The sequence below is a fragment of the Apodemus sylvaticus genome, chromosome 6, assembly GCF_947179515.1.
Source record: "Apodemus sylvaticus chromosome 6, mApoSyl1.1, whole genome shotgun sequence".
NCBI classification, from domain to species: Eukaryota; Metazoa; Chordata; class Mammalia; order Rodentia; family Muridae; genus Apodemus; species Apodemus sylvaticus.
In genome coordinates, this window is record NC_067477.1 from 30,110,247 (window position 1) to 30,130,138 (window position 19,892).

The 19,892-nt window shown below is 37.8% G+C and overlaps 1 pseudogene; it reads left to right on the top strand.

Moving 5' to 3' along the window:
• The first annotated feature begins 434 nt into the window (after window positions 1-434).
• On the top strand, window positions 435-11,157 carry LOC127687887 (aurora kinase A-like; annotated as a pseudogene).
• Window positions 11,158-19,892: the final 8,735 nt, after the last annotated feature.

The window sequence follows — 19,892 nt, forward strand, 5'->3', positions numbered from 1 at the left end:
TTCATATTCTGAGCCTCCTTACTAGATGATCACATGTCTATCATTAATCTGTTTATTCACTGTATATCTCAATCATAATGCACCATCCCACCTAATGCACCATCCTATCTCTCCTCCCAGTCCAACACATTTCTAATGGTGAAAGAAGAAATATCCCTGAAAGTAAATCAAGATATTATCAATGATGAAAAGTAATATCCTACAGCAATACAGGTGTAAAAGGCAGTATTGAAGACTACACAATGTGTACAATTAAAAGATTTTAATATCTGTAGGACAATTTTACTTTTAAACATGTTCATATTAACATAAATTAGTGTATATATTCTCTGAGAGATTCATGCAAGAATGTCTTCTCTGTAGCCAAAGACCAGGAATAGCTCAAATTTGCATCAACAGGAGCTACTGAGATCACTTGGAGGCTCCGGTCAGAAATGGAAAGATGTGAAGAAAACTGTCTATAGACCTGTTGAGAGCACGGTTCAGTTCCCTTCAGTCCGAAATGCGTCTTAATGACTGAGCAGATTCCTTCTTAGAACCTAGGATCGGCTAGCAGCGGCCAGGCCCCACTGCTCCTGTGCCTTTCCAACACCCAGAGCGGCGCTTCACAAGCCCAGAAACTTGTAGCAGGTCAGAAGCCGGGGCTAAAGCAGTTGCCAGCTGCCGGTGTTCCTCGACCTGTGGCCCGGCTCAGTAACCCTCAGAAGTGTGAGCAGTCAGCAGCCTCTGGAAATAATTCTGAAAAGGAGCAGGCATACATTCAGAAGACTGAAGACAAGCAGAAAAATGCAGTGGACTCTGGAAGATTTTGACATTGGCCGCCCACTAGGGAAAGGGAAGTTTGGAGATGTCTGTGTGGTGTAGGAGAAGCAGAGCAAGTTGGTCCTGGCTCTGAAGGTGCTGCTTAAAATATGAACCACCCAGTACCCCCAGAGCTCCCAGAGACTAAACCACCAACCAAAGACTACACATGGAGGGACCCATGGCTCCAGTTGCTTATGTAGCAGAGGATGGCCCGGTTGGACATCAAAGGGAGGAGAGGCCCTTGGTCCTGAGAAGGCTCGATGTCCCAGTGTAGGGGAATGCCAGGACAAGGAAGCGGGAGTGGATAGGTTGACGTGCATGGCGAGGGGGGATGAAACAGGGTTTTTTCGGAGTGGAAGCATGGAAAGGGGACAACATTTGAAATGTAAATAAAGAAAATATCTAATAAAAATAACTTTAAAAAAAGAGATGTGCATTACACCTCACATGAAAAAATAAAATAAAAAAAAAAAAACAGCTGGAGAAGGCAGGTGTGGAACATCAGCTTAGAAGAGAAGTGGGGACTTAGTCGCAGCCGCGGCACCCAAACATCCTCAGTCTGCATGGGCATTTCTGTGCTGCCACCCGAGTTTATCTGATTCTAGAATATGCGCCCCTTGCAACAGTCTATAGAGAGTTTCAAAAACTCTCCAAGTCTAATGAGCAGAGAACAGCTACTAACATCACTGAGTGGGCAAATGCTCTGTCTTACTGTCATTCAAAGAGAGAGGTCCACAGAGACATTAAGCCAGAGAACGAACTTGCTGCTTGTCTCAGAGAGATGAAGATCGAAGACTTCGCATGGTCTGTCTGTACATGCTCCATCTTCCAGGAGAACCACGCTGTGTGGCACAGTGGACTACCTGCCCCCGAGATGACTGAAGGCCGGACGCATGATGAGAAGGTGGACTTCTGGAGATTAGGTATTCTCTGCTATGAGTTCCTCGTTGGGATGCCTCCTTTGGAGGCACACCCAGGAGACCTCCAAAAGCATATCATGGGTTAAATTCACATTCCCTGACTTTGTGAAGAGATCCAGGGACCTCATTTCAAGACTGTTAAAACACAATTCAAGCCAAAGGCTAAAACTAGTGGAAGTCCTTGAGCACCCTTGGATCAAAGTTAATTCCTTCAAACCTCCAACTGGCCACAATAGCAAAGAGTCATGGGCTGGAGAGATGGCTCAGCAGGTAAGAGCACTGACTGATCTTTCAGAGGTCCTGAGTTCAATTACAACCATCTGTAATAGGATCTGATGCACTCTTCTTGTGTGTATGAAGACAGTGACAGTGTACTCATATACGCAAAGAGTCAACTAGGAAATCACTGAGGGAATCTGGAACCTTGGCCACTGTGCAACTGTGAGAAATGCCCCACTGAAGCTGCCTGGAACTTCTTCACTGCCCTCAGGGTGCTGAGGGCACTAGTCCTTGTCCTTGCATCCAGGAAACCCCACATTACCCAGATCCCACAAACCGTGCTGGTTTTCCTGATTTAGTAATCTGGAGGGAAGGTTCCACTGCAGCTGTATGCCCCCCTATGCCCCAAGTCCTTGTGGGGGTCTCATTGTGGGAAAGGAAGGTACCAGCGATCACCTGAGTCATAGCCTTCAAGTGCCAGTGTATGTGTGTAACTAACTGGGTCACAAGGCCCGGGGAAAGTGTTGGAATGGATATGTAATCTTTTAAGTGTCAAAATAAAGATTTGTAGAGACTTTGTTTTTAAGTGACACCCATTCAGGGTCCTCTTGTTTTTAACCTTCTGTAGCCCACGTGGGATTCAGATCCTCAACCACTGTAATAGAGCCTGTGTTCCACCTGTCTTCAGACCTGACATATATAACTATGTGTATAAAATCTAAGAAAACTATCAACAGGATACCAGAAAAAAGTTGTATATTTATTATGATAGATTATGCTATAGTAAAAAAAAACTTTCAATATATAGAGTATCATATTCTGTGTCATATAAGAACCCAAGCAAATATTATATACTTCAAAATTCTATTTATAGACAATTAGAATTATCACTTATTAATGAAATAATAATATACTCTTTTGTAGTATAAATGGTTATTCAGCGAAAAAAAAGAACACAGAAAAGTATTTCTAGATACTCATGTTCTTATTTTCACAGGGATGTGATGACACTAATGTAAATAAATGCAAAAGAAAACAAAGCACAGCAAAACACAAAACAACACCATGAAAACCCATCACATGCCGCCAAGTGTAAATTTTTTTGCTTTGGTATTTATTCATATTCAAATTATTAAAACTCAGTGATAGCATATTCTTAGGCTAAAATGAAGGATCACGGAGGTCTATATTCCTATAAGATAGTGAAACTCCAAGCACATTAAGAGGAAACAAGAGAGGAATGGAGTAGCTTTAAAGTGCTATGCATCCCTGGCTAATGATGAAGATCAGTGGTACTTGATGGAAAAATCAAAGCATTTGTTGTTGTTGTTGTTGTTTTAGCCACAGGATATACCTTTCTGCTTTAATCCTTCCTATGGCATATTTAGACTTTCTGCCAGTGTTAGATATAATGTACACACATGTAAAAACATCAAATGCTGATGGCAAGAAAGAATTATTATATACTGACTTGACAATCAAATAGGATGTACTCATTTATTTATTTTTGTTAAGCACATAGAAATTTAGGAGAGGGAATCATTGAATTTAGAACGGGACTTGACAAGGTTATAAAACAGCTAGGGAGTAGCATTGAGTGAGCAGGGGGCAATGGTTCTAGAAGAAACTCTGGCATGTTAGCAGGACCTGAAGGAAACAGAGTGGTGCTAAATGGATCCTTTTTCTAGAAACATGGGAGATGCTTCTGGCACCTTGGTCATCTTATCGCTATGCTTGCTAGAGTTTGAGCTATAAAACTTTCATCAGTGGTTTCTGATTTCTCTGATGACTTTGATCTCAGACTATCTCAGCCTTTCATAGGAACTTTCAGACTGCATTGAGATCTATGACCAGAGAGTACCAGGTTCTGATCCTCAAGGACAGCTTGCCATGCATGCCTTTAGCTAATTCTCCCACTGAACCATCTTTCCTATATCTACAGGCTTGGATGTGCTTGTCCAGAGAATTTTGACTGATGCAGAAGATGCAGGTATATTTGGTCAGATGGCAGTAGAGAGAAGACCAGAGCAAAGCCCTCAAGGCTTTCTGTAAGCTGTTGTCAGATGCTGCTTCAGCCTTAAGCAAAACAATGATCCAATCACATCTGCAATTTACATTGTGCTTACTGAAAGTGATGTAAATGGTCTCTTACATACAAGGAAGAGAACAACTAGGAGAAAAATTATAGAAACCAAACCATTGAGTGATGAGGGTCTTCAATAGAGCACTGGCAGAAGGAATTTAAAGGAGGAAATGATTACAAATACCACAAACAAATATGCAAAGTTACAGATACAAATACCAGAAAGAGAAAATATATACTGGAATCTGAGTATTTTGACACAGGGTATACAAAACAAGAAAACCTGTAAGATACTGTTTTAGTCACTGGTTAGTCAACAACTGTTTCATTTTAGAGAGGTTAAATCTTTGACTGCCCAATCAATGCTATGGAGAAAGTATGACTCTTGATGCTAAGGCATAAGAAGCTGAAATTACTTAGGTGAAGTTATAAAGTGTGAAACGTCAGTATAAGGACACTTTACCTTGTCTGGCTACACTGGTTGCATAATACCATATTTCATGTATAACAACTCTCTCCAAACATATCCTATTATAAGATGTCAAATCCATGCATTATAGCAGAGAGGATATAATACAGGACCAGAGACAGTTCCAGAATATATAAAGATGAAATATCACTTCTAATCTCCTAAAGTTCCCCATTAAAAGCAAAGCATAAAAAAATATATAAAAATTATAAAAAAATAAAAAAGCAAAGCATAATAGTAGGAATAAAATAGTCTGAATTGGATTTTTAAAATTTATTTATTTTTATTTTTTAATCCTCTTTTACAGTCTAGACTTCATCCCCCTCCTAGTATGTCTCCCAACCACTCCCCATCCAATAATTCCTCCTCCCATCTGCAAGGAGGTTCCCCACCCCACCCCACCCCACCCCACCAGACCTCTGCAGTCCCTCGGGCCTCAGGTCTCTTGAGGGTTAGGTGAATCCTCTCACTGAGGCCAGATCAGGAAACCCTCTGCTGTACACATGTCAGGGGCCTCACCTCAGCTGCTGTATGCTTCCTGGTTGGTGGCTAAGTGTCTGGAAGAGCTCAGGGATCCAGGTCATTTGAGACTGCTGGTCTTTCCATGGGGGGGGGGGGCTATTCTTCAGCTTCTTTCAGCTTTTTCTCAATTCAATTATAGGGTTCTATGACTTCTGTCCATTGGTTGGATCTTAGGAACTGCATCTGATTCTTTTTGAGTCCTGTTGGGCCTCTCAGAGGGCAACCAAGCTAGGCTCCTGTCAGCAAGCAAACCACAGCACTGATAATGATGTCAGGGCTTCCATGAGCTGGATCCCAATTTGGGCTTGTGGCTGGACTTCCTTTCTCTCATGCTCTTCACAGGTTTTGTCCCTGCAGTTTCTTCAGACTGGAACAGTTCTGGGTCAGAGCTTTTGACTGTGAGATGGCAATCCCACCCTCCACTTGATGCCCTAACTTTTTAATGGAGGCAAGCTCTACAAGTTTGCCCTCTCCACTATAGAGCACTTCATCCAATGCAAACCCCACCAAAATCCCAACACAATTCTTCAAAGATATGGAAAGAGCAATTCCCAAATTCTTCTGGAAAGGCAAAACCCCAAAATATCAAAAACAATTCTTAACAATAAAAGAAATGATAGCAGAATCACTATCCCTGACCTCAAGCTTTACTACAGAGCAATAGTGATAAAAACAGCATGGCATTGCTACAGAGACAGACATGTTGATCAATGGAATAGAACTGGAGACTCAGAAATAAAACCACATACTTACTGACACTTGATATTTGACAATGAAGCCAAAACTATACAATGGAACAGAGAAAGCATCTTCAATAAATGGTGATGGTCTAACTGGCAGTCTGTATGTAGAAAAATTCGAATAGATACTTATTTGACACCTTGCACAAAGTTCAAATCAAACTGGATTGGGGACCTCAATATAAAACTGGATACACTGAATCTAATAGAAGGGAAAGTGGGAAAGACTATCAAACTCATTGGCACAGGGAGAAATTTCCTGAACAGAGCTCCAATGTCTCCAGCTCAAAGATCAAGAATTGATAAATGGGACGTCATGAAACTGGAAAGCTTCTGAAGTGGACTTTTATAAGAGATAGAACATTATCTTTAAATAAACAAAATAATAGTAAACAACACCTTTTGTTTGAGTCAATTTAGGATTTGAGTATTTTAAGACTCTTGGGGGTATTAGCAATATTTCCTTGAACAGAAAAACACAGGTAATGAACTGTACTATGTCTGGTTTAACTTGGGATTTTTTTCTATATTCTTTGTTTACATTTCAAATGATTTTCCTTTTCCAGGTTCCACCCTCTCCATAAGTCCCATAAGCCCTCTTCCCTCCACCCATTCCCCAATCAACCCCCCCCTTCTCTGTCCTGGCAATCCCCTACATTGCTGCATCAAGCCTTTCCAAGACCAGGGAGGCTTCTCTCCTTCCTTCTTCTTGGGAATGATTTGATATGTGAGTTGTGTCTTGGGTATTCAGAGCTTCTGGGCTAATATCCACTTATCAGTAACTGCATCCTATGTGTGTTCTTTTGTGAATGAGTTACTTCACTTAGGATGATATTTTCCAGTTCCAACCATTTGTCTAAGAATTTCATGAATCTATTGTTTTTAATTGCTGTGTTGTATTCTATTGTGTAAATATACCACATATTCTGTATCCATTCCTCCATTGAGGGACATCTGGGTTCTTTCCAGCTTCTGGCTTTTATAAATAAGGCTGCTATGAACATAGTGGAGCATGTGTCCTTATGGCATGAGAGGGGAATCCTCTGGGTATATGCCCAGGAGTGGTAAAGCAGGGTCCTCCAGAAGTGTAATGCCCAGTTTTCTGAGGAACCTCCAGACTGAATTCCAGAGTGGTTGTACCAGCTTACAATCCCACCAGCAGTGGAGGAATGTTCCTATTTCTCCACATCCTCGCCAACACCTGCGAGGTCTTCTAAGTTTTTGATCATAGCCATTCTGACTGGTGTGAGGTGAAATCTCAGGGTTGTTTTGATTTGCATTTCTCTAATGACCAATGATGTTGAACATTTCTTAAGGTGCTTCTCAGCCATTCAAAGTTCTTCAGGCGAAAATTCTTTGTTTAGCTCTATACCCCATTTTTAATAGGGTTATTTGCCTCTCTGGAGTCTAACTTCTTGAGTTCTTAGTATATAGGACACTAGTCCTCTGTCAGATGTAGGGTTGGTAGAGATCTTTTCCCAATTTGTCGCTTGCCGTTTTGTCCTTTTGACAATGTCCTTTGCCTTGCAGAATCTTTGTAATTTCATGAGGTCCCATTTGTCAGTTCTTGATCTTAAGCTATTGGTGTTCTATTCAGGAAATTTACCCTGTGCCCAAGTGCTCAATGCTCTTCCCCAGTTTCTTTTCTATTAATTTCAATGTGTCTGGTTTTATGTGGAGGTCCTTGATCCATTTGGTGTTGAGTGTAATACAAGGAGATAAGAATAGATTGATTTGCATTCTTCTGCATGCTGACCTCCAGTTGAACCAGCATCATTTGCTGAAAAGGTTATCTTTTTTTCCATTGGATGGTTTTAGCTGCTTTGTGGAAAATCAAGTGACCATAGGGTTCATTTTTGAGTCTTCAATTCTATTCCATAGCGCTACCTGACTGTCACTGTACCATTACCATGCAGTTATTAACATTATTGCTTAGTACTGCTTGAGGTCCTAGATACTGATTCGCCCAGAAATTCTTTTACTGTTGAGAACAGTTTTAGCTATCCTGGATTTTTTGTTATTCCAGATGAATTTGAGAATTGCTTTTTTTAACTCTATGAAGAACTGAGCTGGGATTTTAATGGGGATTGCATTGAATCTGTAGATTGATTTTGGCAAGCTGGCCTTTTTTACTTTATTAATCCTGTCAATCCACGATCATGGAAGATTTTTCTGAGGTCTTTCACGATTTTCTTCTTCAGAGACCTGAAATTCTTGTCAAACAGATCTTTCACTTGTTAGAGTCACACCAAGATACTTTATATTGTTTATGGCTATTGTGAAGGTTGTCATTTACCTAATTTCTTTCTCAGCCTGCTTATCCTTTGAATATAGGAAGGCTACTGATTTCCTTGAGTTGATTTTAAAACCAGCTGGTTCAACTTGTTATGCAATAAAAACAGATATTAAAAAAAATTATACAAAAAATGAAAGTTGCATTCATATCTAAAACATCATGGAAATAGTAGATGAGTTTTACTGTTGGTATTTTTGCATCAACTTCTACATGAGTAGTTTTGAATTTAAAGACAGAAATTAAAGAGAAAGCATAGAGGATGTTAGAAGGAGACAAAGACCATGTTTAGATTTAATATTTAGGAACTTTGCTTACAGAGAGGTCATAATTGACATTTGGGTACTGTGTTTAATCATCAACTAATAGTCATTAATCTTATTATATCAGAGAACTTGATTAAATACTGTAGTGACTCCAAGATAAATGAGCCTTGGCCTCCCCTATTGCTGAACCCACATTCTACTCTGGACCATGATTCACTTTAAGTGCTTAATGATAAGTGCATCTCCTATAGGATTGTTTTCTGGAGGGGTGATAGTCGTTACCTTGGTGAAGAAAGATTTTGTGGAGGAAATCAGACTTTACCTACATCATAAAAATATATGGAATAAATAATCTACCATAAGGTATATAATATTTTATTAGCTTGAAAACACTTTACTTAGGCATTGCCTCATTTCTTGATCACAGCTAAGGAACTAAGCAGGCAAATGTACATTCAAATTTTAGAAAAGTATATATTTTGATGTAGAAAGGAGTCCATGTTTTAAAAATAAGTACCAGGCCATAAATTAAATAAAAGTTTTCATATTAGTAAGAAGTTTAGAATTGTCATTTTATAGTTAAGACTATTCATGAAAGTATACAATTCCAATTCATATTTTAAAAAATAGAAATAGAAATTTGGTTACTGGTGTAAATATAACGAAGATTTAAAAACAAGTCAAGATCCTTTATAGACTCCATTGAGAAGTGGTTTGAATTATTAAATAAAGTGATTTAGATAAGTAGTGTATACAAAATTCCATACTGAACTTATTGAAAATGTAAGAATTTATGCACTTCACTATATTGAAATATCTCCTCCATGTTTCAGAATAAATCAGTTTCCAGGAGAATTCTGTATCATTAATATTAATTTTGAAAGCAATTGATGATGTGGAATGTACAATAATGTTAAAATATTTCTCTGCCCAGCTTTTGAATAAATATTTTACTTTCAGTGGAGGAGTTAAAGACTGAAACCACATGATTATCTCGATGGATGTTAAAAAAAGAAAAAAGAAAGAAAGAAAGAATGAAAGAAAAGAAAAGAAGAAAAGAAAAGAAAGAAAAAAGAAAAAAAAGGAACCGCAGTCTGAATGACTAGAAACTAAATGTTTTATTTTTCAGGACAAATGGTACTATTTGGATTCATATGAAACTATGATATGTCAATAGCTGCTTTGCCTATTTAACTCAGTTTAATCACTTCTGGGAACTCAGAGCCTTTAAATCACTTAATGTGATTGTCCATGCTAAGACTTTTGCAGTTCAATATCATGAGGTATTGTTTTGATCGATGAATCAGTAAAGGTGTTAGAAATTGGGATGAAGGGAGATTAAATTTTGCATTTACAAAATGAGAAGCTCTCTGACTCTGGGAAAGGAAAACTTGACAAAACAGAAGGAGATATTATTTATAGATTTATTTCTAAGACCTGGTTTTGTAATGTTTTCCCATAGAAAATTAGTGGGAAAGTATGTCATTCATCCTTTTAGAAAAGCTATGTGGAACGAATGTTAAATGTAATAAATAAATTATGAAGTTTTCTGTAAGCAGCTGCAGTTCTAGTACATTTTCAATTAGCTTCAGATCCAATTTCTCTAACCTCATATCATTAATAATGTTGAGATTTATATTACACACTAATTCAAAAATTATAAATGAAAATAAACATAAAGAAAACAAAAGTGGTATACTATCTCAAAGAATATCTAACTATTTGAAATATTAAGGAGTCTTATACCCATCTCTGGCTTGAATTTATAATATTTTATCACTTAATATTGATGATTGCTTTTTAACATCTAGTAGTTTTCAAATTTGATGCATATATCTCATCACAAGTTCATCATAATGCATTTTTGATAGTTCATATTTGTTTGTATAATTTTAATGTTAAGAATCAAAATTTAATCACTGTATAAGTTATATTCATTCTAGTCATCAAATCCCAAAAACATGTTAGTAGTGTATTGTATATGCATGCATTTCTGTTAAATGATATAAAAATGAAAGTTTGGTCAGCGATTACAAACATTGAGTCACCAGTCCACAGTAACTGAGAAACTGTTGTTTAGTAAGGAAGTATCTTAATCAGATATTATGTCCTTATCACTTAGCTGAAGGTTGTATTTGGTTTATTGATAGTTAAGGATTCAAGTTGAAATGACAGCTCAATTGTTAATAGCAAACTCACTGAACTTCCAGGGGACCAGAGTTCACTTATAAATATTTAAATTGTTCTGCTCACATCTGCCCTAAACTCCAGATCCAAGCATGCATGCACACACACACACACACACACACACACACAAATAAATAAATAAGTACTTAAAAACAAGTAGACTTTGATAACTTTAAAGTTATTAAAAGTACTTATGGAGCTCTGTGGGCCCCACATTCTGAGTCTTCTGTGACTGACAGATAAGAAATCTCATGCAGGAAAAGCAATTGCTGAACCATCAGAGAGCCTGTGAGTGAAGTGTAAGCAGCCTGTTTCCTAAGGAAAAGGTATGCAAATGGTTATCGTGGGCTAAGCATTAGGATTTACAGCAAGTAATATAAATGCTCAGAAAATTTACATTTTAGATAAGAAATTGGTGAGTATTTGGGTTAAATGTCTCATGTATGGTTGAAACATATATTCACAAATATTTGTTATTTATAACTGAAATTTAACTACTATCAATATTGTCCCTTTTAATCCCATTTAATCTCTAGGAGGACTATTGATGACAGAGTTCCTGTTGGGATGCTCATGGAGCCTGGCATTCAACAGATAGAAGTTAAAAAATGTGGGTACCAGGGGTCAGATGCAGTTGTAAATCTGTTGGAATGAACCATCTTTCTTTTTGGCAAGGAGTATTCACAAGGTATGCGTGATGCAGTACTGCCAAGAAGGCTGATTGGCTCCTCTGAACATCCATGGTATGTTAGGAGAAAAGTCAAGTCAATGGTAATATCAGAAAGATTTTTTTTTTGCCAATCTTTTGCCAGCTAAAATCTCCTGTTGAGATGATTGAAGGTATTAGATGCAATTCTACACATTAAATAAATGAGAGATTTCCTCTCCCTCAGTTCAAACCTGAAGAGTATGGAGATTAGTCAGTGAGGCAAGGTAATATGAGTTATCATTGAACAACTAACTGAATCCACCGACTTCACAAAAGTCATACCTGAGCCTGAGAGGGTTCTCTCAAATGAAATCAGAGTGTTGTCATACACAGAATTATGTGACATGGACAACTTAAAGGTACTAAAAGGTGTACTAAAAGGATCTTGAAATATAAGAAATATCCAATGGATTGCAGGAATTATAAAAATTAATCATTAGAAAACAGAAGTAAAATATAAAAGCAAAGACATAGGACTATAGTTTACAAAACCTATTTCAGAATGTATAAAATGCATATGTGGTGGGTTTCCTATTCAGAGTTTCTCATTTTTCAAAAATAATTGCTTTCACAGTGTATGGCATAATTGAGGTTAACATTAGTGAAATGACTATGTTTGCATATTGATTCCCCTGAGCCATGTTTCAGTCAGTTATTCTAACTTTGTAAAAGAAAATCAAATGTAATTTTGTTCAATAAACTGAGGCGAATAAAAAATAAGTTTTTTTATTTATATACAGTTTTTATATTTTGAAATATTTGAAGTATTATTTCCAACATTACTTGAATAGATACACACACACACACGCGCGCGCGCACACACACACACACACACACACACACACACACACACACTCACCCAGCGCAGACACCAGAAACAATACAATAGATATCTTTAAGTTAGTTTTTCTGTGTACAAATGATGAATTAACCCAATATCCTCACAAAACCCCAGGGCTGGCAGGAAAAGAAGATTTTTTTTTTCAAATGGATAAAACATTAGAAACCACATCAGGTTAATTAGAAATCAGTTTATTTAGTCTTTAATCTTTTGCCAGCTAAAATCTCCTTGATACAACAGCCTCAAACACTTGCCCATCCCAGAATTACCTAAATCTCTGTCTTTTTATACTTTCCTGGCAATATTTCTCATTTATAATCAACAGCTTATATATGTTTTATTATATATGTTTATTTCATATATGTTTATTAGAGTTTGCTAATACAAATTAAAACTGCAACATTTACATGGTATATGATGTATATATTAAGAGAAGGAAAACATTGTCCAGATGATCAAGAAGGAATTGCATTTTAGGAGGAAGGACCAGAAATGACAGAGACACTATATTATGGGTGAAACTCTATGGTGGAAGTCAAAATGCTCACTTTAATTGGATTGTAGGACATCTTGTCAGGTAAGTAAGAGATTCAAGATGACTTAAGGCCACAGAGTGAATGGCTATTGTGCAGTTCAGCTAACCATAAATTCAATCTCAAATATAGTGCGCAGTCCACTGAAGGTTCTAGGAGCGATATATGACTAAACTTCTTTTATTATTATTATACTGCTATTACCAGAAACACTAGACATTGATAAGCAATGGCCCTTTTTCCTTATTCGACCAATGTCTTGATTGTTGAAAGCAATATTTTAAAAGGTTACATAACTAAAGTAAGCACAATTGAGCACAAAATTAACTGTGTAGAAACTGCTTATTTGGATCATTTCCTTACCTGCTGCCCCTAAGGACACTTAAGTTTGTGACCCTTAGTGAAGATGAATTACAGCAGAAAGGAGATTGGTTTAGAGAGAGAGTCTCCACCACTTAATTGGCAGTGTGACCTTTGCAGCTTCCTCATTTATAAATGAGTATAAAACCACTGTCTACCTCATGGGGTTGCTTTGAAGATTAAATGATTCAGTATATGTAAATAGCAGTCCAGATGGTGGTATATACCAAGTGCTTAGTCAACATTAATTATTGTTATTAACCTGAAAATATCAGCTAGGATGTTTAAGAAAATAATTTACCCAAGTACTCTGAGTTCTTAGAATATAATGCAAAAACAATAAGACAGACTAATTGTAGATGTATTTCTGAAATTATAATCAACACAGTTAGAGTTAGATACTAAAATTAGGCAAGAGAAAAAGCATGTTCAAGTTCCAATTGTGTTGACTATCCAGTATCTGTGTTGGAAGAGTCATAATCAGTCAAACTGATCTTTTTTCTAGAAGATAATTCTTCTATAGTACAATAACATCAGGTTTCTAAATCTGCACAAGGATGACCATGGATGATATGAGGAATTTCTCCTTTGATGATAAAAGCCATAGATCTGTTTGGGTTGAATTCTCTTTAGGTTAATGAAGTCATATAAAAATTAAAATCCATACCATAGCAAATACAATCTCCTTATCCAAAGTGATTCTGATACTTATGACACAAATAACTAGAGGTTCAGAACCTATGAAAAGTGAGCATCTTATCCTAAAGAGTAGGTCTTTGCTCATCTACATGTTCTACCAACTATAATTCCCAAAACATAATGCTATTATCTATATTCTCTAGGAAACATGAGGATGTGAAAATAATTTCATGTTTATATAGTTATTAAATTTTTTAGACTTTGAATTTTTATTTTTTATTAATTATTTATTCACTTCACATCCCAATATCTGTCCCTCTCCTCCCAGTCCCCCTCTCACACAGCTTTTCCACCCTCCACTCCCTTTCTCTTCTAACAATAGGAGGAGTCCCTGGATATCATGCAAACCTTCCACATCTAATCACAACAGGACTAGGCAAGTCAACTCAGGTAGGGGAACTGGATCCAGAGTCAGGCAACAAGTTCAGGGATAGCCCCCCTCTGTCCAGTTATTGAAGCATCCGCATGAAGACCAAGCTGTATATCTGGTACATATGATCATGATTGCTATTTGGTTAAGGGTTCAGTCTCTGGGAGTCTCAAAGGGTCCAGATTAGTTGACCCTGTTGGTCATCCTGTGGAGGCCCTACTTTTTTGGGCCATTAATACTTCCATTAATACTTCCCCCAACTCTTCCAAAAGACTCACCAATCTCCCTCTAATGTTTGACTGTGGGATTCTGCATATTTCTATTGGCCCCTAGGTGAAGCCACTTAGAGAGTAGTTATGCTAGCATAACAGAGTATTACTAATACTGGTTCTTGCCAATAGAGTGAGTCCCAATTTGGGCCAGTTGACCATTCATTCCATCTCTGTTCCATCTTTGTCCCTGCACATCTTGTAGGCAGGACACATTTTGGGTCAATGGCTTTGTGGGTGTACTGCTGTCTTCAGATGTGGGTTGCTAGCTACAGTGTTGGTCACTTCAGGCTCCATATACCCCCACATTTCAGAGTCTGAGCTAGAGTTTCCACATAGACTCCCTGGCATCCCTTTTTCTCAGGTCTCTATCAAGTTCAAGAAATGCCTGCATTGCAATTACCATTATCTCTCCCCTGTTCTCTGTACCTGACCTCTCTACTCTGTCCCCCTCCCTATCTCTTCTCCAACCAAGTTCCCTCACTACACCCACTTCTGATATCTACTTTATTTTTGCTACTGAGAAAGATTCAAAGACCGTCCTTTGGGCATTCTTTTTTAATTGGCTTCTTTGGGTCTGTGTGTTGTTTTCATTTATAAGAGTATATTTGCTATAAAATACAGGAAAACCACACTGCAGTCTGCGGGCCCAAAGATACCCACCAAAATTTTAACAGCAAAGAATACTCAGCCTATCCTGAGATTTCACCTTACACCAGTCAGAATGGCTAAGATTAAAAATTCAGGAGATAGCAGGTGTTGGCGAGGATGTGGAGAAAGAAGAACACTCCTCCATTGCTGGTGGGGTTACAAATTGGTACAACCACTCTGGAAATCTGTCTGGCGGTTCCTCCGAAAACTGGGCACATCACTTCCAGAGGATCCTGTTATACCACTCCTGGTCATATACCCAGAGGATTCCCCAGCATGTAATAAGGATATGTGCTCCACTATGTTCATAGCAGCCCTATTTATAAAAGCCAGAAGCTGGAAAGAAGCCAGGTATCCCTCAACGGAAGAGTGGATGCAAAAAATGTGGTATATATACACAATGGAGTACTATTCAGCCATTAGAAACAATGAATTCATGAAATTCTTAGACAAATGGATGGAGTTGAAGAACATCATACTAAGTGAGGTAACCCAGTCTCAAAAGATCAGTCATGGTATGCACTCACTAATAAGTGGATATTAGCCTAGAAAACTGGAATACCCAAAATATAATCCACACATCAAATGAGGTACAAGAAAAATGGAGGAGTGGTCCCTGGTTCTGGAAAGACTCAGTGTAGCAGTATACGGCAAAACAAGACCAGGGAAGTGGGAAGGGGGTGGATGGGAGAACAGGGGGAGGGAAGGGAGCTTATGTGACTTTTGGGGAGTGGGAGGGCCTGAAAAGGGGAAATCATTTGAAATGTAAATAAAAATATATCGAATAGAAAAAAGAATACTCAGACTATGGGGAAGAAAAGAAACAAATTTGAAATGAGTATCATTTTGCAAGATATAAAGGTAAAATAAATGCCATGAACTGATATTCTTTCACAGTTCCTAATAACAGAGGGTAAAACTGCAAAAGACCTTTATGTAATTACTAACAGAAATTATGCTTTGATCTCTTGAGAATAGGCTTTACAAAGTATACCACTAGATATTGTCATACAAGTGAAACCTTAATGATAAGGGAGACACATTGTAATGTCTCATGAAGACATTATAAAGTCTTGAGTTACCTACTTAAGGAAGCAAAGTAGTAGAGAATCAATTTGAAATAGGACATTATAGTAGAAGTTAATTTTCTTGAGTCACCTCAGGGTGAAATAGAACATGAACTCTTATACATGTAAAGAAGAGGAATAACCTATTGTTTCATAGTAATCTATATAGAAAATAAAGAACATGGAACATAAAATGATTGTTTACTCTATTATTCACATTTTATCTATTTATTTATTTATATATTTACATTCCAAATGTTTTCCCTTTCCTGGTTGACGCTCACAGAATTCCTCTCCCCATTCCCCCAATCCTGCCCTGGTATCCCTTAGACTGGTATATCAAGTCTCTGCAGGATTAGGTGCATCCTCTCTCACTGAGTCCAGTCAAGGCAGCCCTCTGCTGTCCATGTGTTGGGGACCTGGGACCAGTCTGCATATGTTCTTTGGTTTGTGCCTCAGTCTCTGAATGCTCCCAGGAGGGCAGGTTAGTTAACATTGCTGGGCTTCCTGTGAGGTTGCCATCTACTTCAGGACTTTTAATCTTTTCCCTAACTCTTCCACAGGTTTGTAGAACTCCATGTAACGTTTGTCTGTGGATATTTGCATCTGTCTCAGTCAGCTTCCACATAGAGCCTCTCAGAGGGCTGCTATGCTATGCTTCTGTCTGCAAGCACAATATATCATCAGTATTCGTGTGCATTTTATGCCTTAAGCATTGTTAATGTGATCAATTCATGTTTTCAGTTGGTCTTGTGGATGGATAAACACAGTAATTTCAAAGTTGCCATGCATATGCATTTTCCAAATGTGTTCCCATTCCCTGAGTCATGCACTATGGACATTTCCATATAGACCAATGGTTGTCAACCTCCCTAACACTGAAAGCCTTTAAATACATTTCCTCTTGCTTCGATCTCAAAAATAAATTATTTTATATTTCCTAATTGTAATTTTGCTACTGTCATACACTTAATGTAAATATCTTTGTTTTCTGAAGGTCTTAGGAGAGCCATGTGGAGGAGTTTTTTGATACAGACCATGTGTGGAAAATCTCCCAAGAGAAAAGCAGTTATAACAATTAAGCAGAGTTGTTTCAATAGGTAAAGTATGTCTGCCAGTGCTGATAACTACATCAATAACAGAAGAAAACATCAAAAATTGACATTCATATAGGTGGATAAAATTTACACAAAAGGCTTGTAGTCTCCCGCATTATGATTCTTTGCAGACCAAGATATATTTCTCATAGTAGTCAGTATCATGTATAACATCAGTATCGAATTTTGTATCATAACCTTTGTTCAGAAAGTATTGATCCCATGACTCTTTTTCTCAGAGGTAATATAGGCAGATACTTTCCCACTCCTATTTATTTGTCCATTAAAGAACATAAAAATCAGTTTCAGATAAAAAGCAACCAAAGAAACTTGTATGTCTGAATCAAGACAAGGTCGTGGAAGCTCTAAGGACCTCTTTGCATGGATTGCTACTTACCTGCAAAATAAAGCTATCCTACTCCCAATGTACACTGAAGAAGAACAAGTAGCAAGAGTATCCAGAAAGAAGAATTAAGGGGGAGAAAAGCCTGCAGAAAGTCTATAATATGAAGATCTCTCTGTTCCAGCTCAGCCCCGGAGGAACTGCTAGAACAAGATACAGAAAGAAAGAAAGAAAGAAAGAAAGAAAGAAAGAAAGAAAGAAAGAAAGAAAGAAAGAAAGAAAGAAAGAAAGAAAGAAAGAAAGGAAGGAAGGAAGGAAGGAAGGAAGGAAGGAAGGAAGGAAGGAAGGAAGGAAGGAAGAAGAGAAGAAAGAAAGAAAGAAAGAAAGAAAGAAAGAAAGAAAGAAAGAAAGAAAGAAAGAAAGAAAGAAAGAAAGAAAGAAAGAAAGAAAACTAGTCTATTTTTTGCAGGAAACATGTCTTTAAAGATACTTTCATGGGAAAAAGTAGGAATAAGCAAAGACTCACTCAATTCTGTTCAGTGAAGATCACTATTATTAGCTTTGTCTACTAAAACAGTATAAATGTAGCAGCTTAAAATATCATAAACTTGCTGTTTAATGGCTTCTGTGTATTAAGAATCTGCTCATACCAGCCTTATTTATAATAGTTAGAAGATGGAAAGAACACAAATGTCCCTCAACAGAGGAATGGATAAAGAAAATGTAGTCCATTTCACAATGGGGTACTACTCAGCTATTAAAAACAATGAATTCATGAAAGTCTTAGGCAAATGGATGGAACTAGAAAGTGTCCTGAGTGAGGGTAACACAGTCACAAAAGAACACACATGGTGTGCACTCACTGATAAGTGGATATTAGCCTAGAAGCTCGGAATACCCAAAACACAATTCACAGGCCGCATGAAGACAAGAAGAAGGGAAAGCAAAGTGTGGATACTTCAGTCCTTCTTAGAAGAGGGAACAAAACACCCATTGGAGGAGATACAGAGGCAAAGTGTGGAGCAGAGACTGAAGGAAAGACCATCCAAGACTGCCCCACTTAGGGATCCATCCCATATACAGTTACCAAACCAGACACTATCGTGAATGCAAACATGTGCTTGCTGACAGGAGGCTGATATAGCTGTCTCCTAAAAGACTCTGCCAGTGCCTGACAATACAGAGGCAGACGCTCTCAGCCAAACACTGGACTGATCACAGGGTCCCTAATGGAGGAGCTAGAGAAAGGACCCAAGGAGCTAAAAGGATTTACAGCCGCATAGGAGGAGCAACAATATGAACTAATCTGTAGCACCAGACCGCAGAAACAAAACCACAAACCAAAGAGTACACATGGATGGACCCATGGCTCCAGTCACATATGTAGCAGAGGATGGCCCTTTTGGATATCAATGGGAAGAAAGGCCCTTGGTCCTATGAAGGCTTGTTGCCTGAGTTTAGGGGAATGCCAAGACAGGGAGTCTGTGGGTTGATGAACAGGGGAATGGGAATGGGATGGGGGTTTTCAGAGGGGAAACAAGGAAAGGGGATAACATTTGAAATGTAAATAAAGAAAATATCTAATAAAAATGTAATAAAAAATAATATGCATATGCTTGTCTGAGTTGCCCAGTCAGGGTATCAGTAAGCTGTTGTCAAGACATAAGCAAGAGAGTGGAAGCCTTGGCATCCTCCCAGAAGCTCAAATTAGAACTCATCTCCTTGTATTGTACCATGTCTTTTGCATTTCTTTGATTGGTAACTGTGGGTCAGAGAGCACTCTTGGTGCCTAAGTACCAGGGCAGTTCATTATACTGTGAGTTTCCTAAAGAAATCACAACATAGATCCCACTTTTATTCCAAGTTAACAGAAGTGTGTTTCTCTCATTGAACTTCAGCAATGAACACAGAAGTTTCCTACTTTTATGGACTTACATGTTTAAATTTTGATGTGCCGAGATACTATTGCCTTTCGATCAAAACAGAGACAAAGAGGATAAACACTTCTAAAACAGTATGTGGAAGTTGTGGGAATACGAGATTTTTATTCATCTAATACTTATCTATCAAATTCAAAGGATATATTAACTGATGAGTAAACTGGTAAACATCCTCTAGTCACTTTGAATCTAGTAAGTTTAAATACTAGAGCAAAAAAAGACGTAATTGCAGACATTTTAATAATTTAAAAATACTCTCAGTAACTATCAGCTGCTGTAAATAAGACATATCACTACTTATTTTATAGGCTTGGGTGATGGTCTGAGGTTAGGACTCATGTGTTTATATTTGCATCAGTCCCCACATTTGTCAGTTTTCAATTTGATAATACCTATCACACAGAGATTTTCTGTATTGTTTTTCTATTGTTTCAATTTAGAACTTACAAAGCTGCTTCTGTGTATCTGTTTCAAGATTGAGTGTGGAGATTTCCAGGAAAAACATTTGAA